This window comes from Eptesicus fuscus, chromosome 17 (assembly GCF_027574615.1).
Source record: "Eptesicus fuscus isolate TK198812 chromosome 17, DD_ASM_mEF_20220401, whole genome shotgun sequence".
Taxonomy (NCBI): domain Eukaryota; kingdom Metazoa; phylum Chordata; class Mammalia; order Chiroptera; family Vespertilionidae; genus Eptesicus; species Eptesicus fuscus.
Genome location: NC_072489.1, coordinates 35,281,960 through 35,287,033, shown reverse-complemented (window position 1 = coordinate 35,287,033; position 5,074 = coordinate 35,281,960). Strand labels below are relative to the sequence as shown.

The 5,074-nt window shown below is 39.0% G+C and overlaps 1 non-coding gene across 1 annotated transcript; it reads left to right on the top strand.

Moving 5' to 3' along the window:
* The first annotated feature begins 4,298 nt into the window (after window positions 1–4,298).
* On the top strand, window positions 4,299–4,485 carry LOC114228174 (U2 spliceosomal RNA). The gene has a single exon (XR_003614287.2). It is a non-coding gene; the product is annotated as a U2 spliceosomal RNA (small nuclear RNA).
* The last annotated feature ends 589 nt before the right edge of the window (window positions 4,486–5,074 follow it).

Below are 5,074 nucleotides of genomic sequence, written 5' to 3'. Positions count from 1 at the left end.
ACCACCCTTCCCCATCACCTACCCCAGCTCTGGGTGGCCAGGACTCCACATACTGCCCCTTGCTCTCAGCCAAAGCAGTGCATGATGGTCAGGGAGGAGGAGCATGGGTGGAGGTGGGAGATGGTATGGGGGGATAAATGGTGATGGAAAAAAATAAAATGAAATTAAGAAAAATAAATTTAAAAAGAAATATGGATAGCTAGATTCACAGGAATTTGAAACTTAAAAAAGTGGCGAGTGGTGAGCGTTCTCTTCTAGCTATTTGTCTAGTGCCTGCTAGTTCAGAGCTGCCTTTCAGAATGTTAGCGCCTGGATCTCAGGGCTGGGACAGGCATCAGAGAGATGCACATCACTGTTTGTTGAGCTTGATGGCACCGTATCTAAATTTAAGCTCAGGTTCTCCACACAGTGTGTTGATTCATCAAACTCTAGCTCCAAAGTCACCTTCTCCAGGTGCCTTTCCCTCACTGCCACCTGCCTGGGCCCCTACTGTGAAGAGTGGCCCGCTCTTATCCAGTTGACTAGAGTCGTTGTCTTTTATCTCCCTGTGGCACTATCACATTCTACTTTCTGGTATTGGTATTTGAATGTATGACTCTTCACCATTGACTTGTAACTTTTAAAGAGAGAAACTGGGTTATACATCTTCATATGCTCGTAGCAACTAGAATGCTACCTGAGTCAACAAATGACAGGAAAAATATGGTTTATCATATGCTTTGTGTAAATGCGATATTATACATTAATATGTTCTATATATGTGTTTTTCTAAAAATTTATCTTACTGAGGCTAAATTCACATAACATAAAATTAACCGTTTTAAAGCAAGCAATTCAGTGGCATTTAGTATATTCACAACGTTGTGCAAACATGTGCAGCACCCCAAAAGAAAACCCCCTGCCCATTAAGCAGTCCCCCTACTTTCCTCTCACCCAGCCCCTGGCCCGCACTAAGGAGCTTCCTATCTCCATGGATTTACCTCTCCTGGGCATTTCATATGGATGGGGTCATACAATTTGTGACCTTTTGGGGTTGGCATCTTTCCCTTAGCTTGTTTCCAAGATTCATCAGCGATGTAGCATGTACCAGTATTTCATTCCCTGTTACAGCTGAGTAATTACTTTATATATTTTATTTGCAATTTATTGTGGGTACAATACATTGGCATGATTTTACCACTAGATGGCATTACTTTCCTAGAAATTTCCTGGTCATTGCTCATAGTGAAACGAACCACTATGTGCAATTCTGTCAGCCTGAGGACTCCTTTCCACTGCAAAACCAAGCGATGCCTAACAAATGAGCCATTTTGCGAGCTTTGCCACTCCAGTCTACAATAGGTCGTGGACCTCGCCATTGTTACAGGCAACAGTTGCTTCTGGGACAGTAGATAATACTTTTCAGACTGTTTCAAAACAACGGTCCCTTTTATATTGAAAGAATTATCTTAACATGAATTTTTAAAATAATCTGTCAATTAATAATAATATCCCTGTCAAGGCCGAAATAACGAAACAGTACAGGGGATTTTGTAATGTCGTTGTGAAGTCCACATGAAATGGTTTAGTTTAGAGTCTGGGCTCCATCGATTAGTTAAAGGGCCAGGGGCAAACTGCACTGGGCTTGTTTAATCCTCTAGAAAGGGATGAAAGTAAATAACACCTTTCTTCTGGGGCTTTATGAGCACAAAATGAAATGTGTTTGTGGAAATGCCTTTTAACCTATGCTCATTGTGACCAATTTTGAGGATTGAAAAATTCACACTCATAGGTATTTATATCATGCATTAAAATGTTATTATCCTTGAAGTTGTCAGTATAATTAAGCTCAGAACTTATCAAGAATTTTAACAATTTATAAAGCAATTCCATTTTGAGCATTTCTCTGAGATGATTATCGAAGCTTTGAGAAGATTCTGTGGAGAAATGAGAGCAATTTTAAGTAAGCGGCCTCTGTACAGAAAATTCCTAGTTTGTTTCATTTGTTTACATGAAGTGACTTTGACTTGACAAAATAAATATTAGTATGAAAAGCATGTCTCCTGTCTGGTGATAATAGTTCAGAGCTTCTTTGGACCTTTAGTACCCAACACAGTTTGATATATAATGAGCCTTAGGTGTATAATGATAAGCAAATACATGAGTTCCATTTTGTATATTCTTCCCTTATTTGACTAGGAGTTTCTTTAAGATAATACCAGTTTCAGGGTTTCCTGAATTCTCATTGTCTAATAATGCCTGGCCCTCAAAAAGAAAATACCAGAAGTATTTATTGGTGTAAAGTTAATAAAATGAATAGATAAATATGTTACTACTAAAAATACAGAAAGTATAGGGTTAGGACACTTTAAGTTATGTTTTTAAATTATTAACAGCCTATTTTACAAGTTGACCCTGGATATAGTGATGGGGAAATCCGTGAGAACTTTAAGATGGGTTCTCACATTCCTCACATTTATGAACCTGTTCTAGTATCTTGGGTTGTTTACACCCCACCCCCCAGTTAGTAACCAATATGGGAGTTAAAAATCTTAGTCTGACCATTTTCTAGCTGTGTGATCTTGTGAAAATTATTTATCTACACATTACCTGCCTATACTGTTTGAGAAGATTAAATGAGATAATGCATGAGAAGTGCTTAGCATACTGCCTGAGCATATAGGTTTCTCAATAAATTAGTCTATGTTATACTAATTATCTTGTGAGGCAGAGAATAAAGCTGAATCATTCTCCAAGTACCATACCCTTGTCTCCAAAACAGTTACTGCCACTTAAAATGCAATATGTATTTGAATGATTATATCATTGATGAGCCTTTCATGAGATCGCAGGAGCTGGGTGTGTTTTGCTCAGTGACACCCCCTAGCGTCTATCAAAGTGCCTGGAGCATGTATGGGTTAACTCTCAGGGGCTGTCAGCTAAGAAAGGTGATGTAAGTCCCAACACTAAACACAAGGGGGTACTGTTCTGTCACCTATCCCCACCCTGGCTCCATTCAGAAACCTGATTTTCAGAAAAGTGCAATATTTAAGCCTAATCTCAATCAAAGAAGTAAACTCTTTATTCCTTTAAGTCTCAGGCTTACTGTTTTTTTGTTTCATTACTGCCCAGGATATATACCTAGCCTTCAATAGAAGTAAAAATACACTATAAAAGCTGTATTTGTACCCAGGACATGTTAAACTACAAAATATTTAATCCAAAACATTTAAAGCTGGCTATCCCTCTCTATTGGGCAACATAAAACATAATGATACTGCAATTAAGGTGATTCTGTGCCCTCTTAAACACTCATTTGCTCTGTTAATCTTCATGGACCCTTTCCAAAGGTAATTGCTAACCCTGAATACTTCATTCCACAAATACTTACTGAGTGCCTTGTAGGTGTTGGGGATTTTTATAGTTGCTGGGGATTTAACTGAAGAACAAGGGTTGCATCTTTGTGTTTAGACTGGTGATATTTTGCCAGGAGAGGAGGAAATACCTGCTTGTGGGGGCTCAGCACTGTCTAAATATTTTTAAAATGTTTAGGTTTATTAAGATGGAAGAGGACTTACAGATTATCTAGTGAAAACTCAGGTGACCCAAAGGGCCAGACAGATAATATAAATAAATAAACGGGGCCAGGTGGGAACTACCATTACAGGAAGAGCAGGTGTCTAATTAAAAGACTTCTGACTTCCAATTGGTTCAGGTAGAATTTTCTTCTCTCCTTTTTACAACACAAAATACAACCCACTCTCCTCCCTACAAACACTCCTTCTCCTGAGTCATTAAATGGCAAGAACTGGTCTGGGAAAGGTGGATTCAGAGAACCAGGAAGGTTGGTAGGGCAAAATAAACTACCTTGTTCTCAACTTCACTCCTCCCAATTATTATTATTTTTTATAGAAATTCTATTTTTTAAAGTTTTTTTTTCCATATATTTTATTGATTTTTTACAGAGAGGAAGGGAGAGGGACAGAGAGTTAGAAACATCGATGAGAGAGAAACATCCATCAGCTGCCTCATGCACACTTCCTACTGGGGATATGCCCGCAACCAAAATATAAGCCCTTGACCGAAATCGAACCTAGGACCTTTCAGTTCGCAGGCCTATCCACTGAGCCAAACCGGTCAGGGCAGAAATTCTATTTTTTAAAAATATGTTTTTATTGATTTTAGAGACAGAGGAAGGGAGAGGGAGAGAGAGACATGTCCCCCTACCTGGGATGGAGCCCCAGCAACCTTCTGGTGCACGGATGACACCTATCCAACTGATTGGCTCTCCCAATTATTTTAAAGAAACAAACCTGTTCATTGTTTTTCAGCTTTTTGGCTCAGATCAAGTGTAGTATCTGTTCTTATCAGTTTAACACTTGATATGTCCTCTAGCTGAGGACATTTTGTTAAGTGGATTTTTGGGGGAGATGAAATAGGACCTTGCTCTGTCTACACCACACATCAACCTGGTATTTCAGTACTTTCGGGAATAGTGAACCAGAAAAACAACAACCAGCAAACAAACTGTGATAAATATTGAAAAATGCGAGACCACAACATGAACCTTGACCCAAGGCTATGGTAGAGGTGAGGTCACTGTTCCTCTTTCCTCAAAGCATTTTCTAGGCCATTAAGAGAACTTCCTTTTCTAAATCTGATTCTTGTAAGTCTCTTGGATTTCACCAGAAAAAGGGCAGGGGCCTAACCGTCTTCAGCTATCAGAAGAGAAATGAGGTTGGTTAGTCAGTCGTACCTCCTTCCCTTGTCATTTGTGAATGTGAGAAGATTGGGAGTCTCTGAAGCCAGATTTTTCAAGGGAATTCAGATTTCTTTCAAGGGAAGAAAGAAATCTGGAGTTTTATGGGAAACCTCCCAATTTTATAAGGTTGCCAATGAATGAGAACATTTAAAATGCCGTGAGGGCCAATCCAAGCTCATCTGAGAGCTAAACTTGCATCATTGTTCAGTAGCTTAACCTCCAACCTAATCTAATCCTCTAATTTTATGACAGACTCAGAGAAGTTAATGACTTGCTCACATTACCACATAATCCATATTCTTTCCATTCAGTCATAAAATAGCTGAAAAAAGA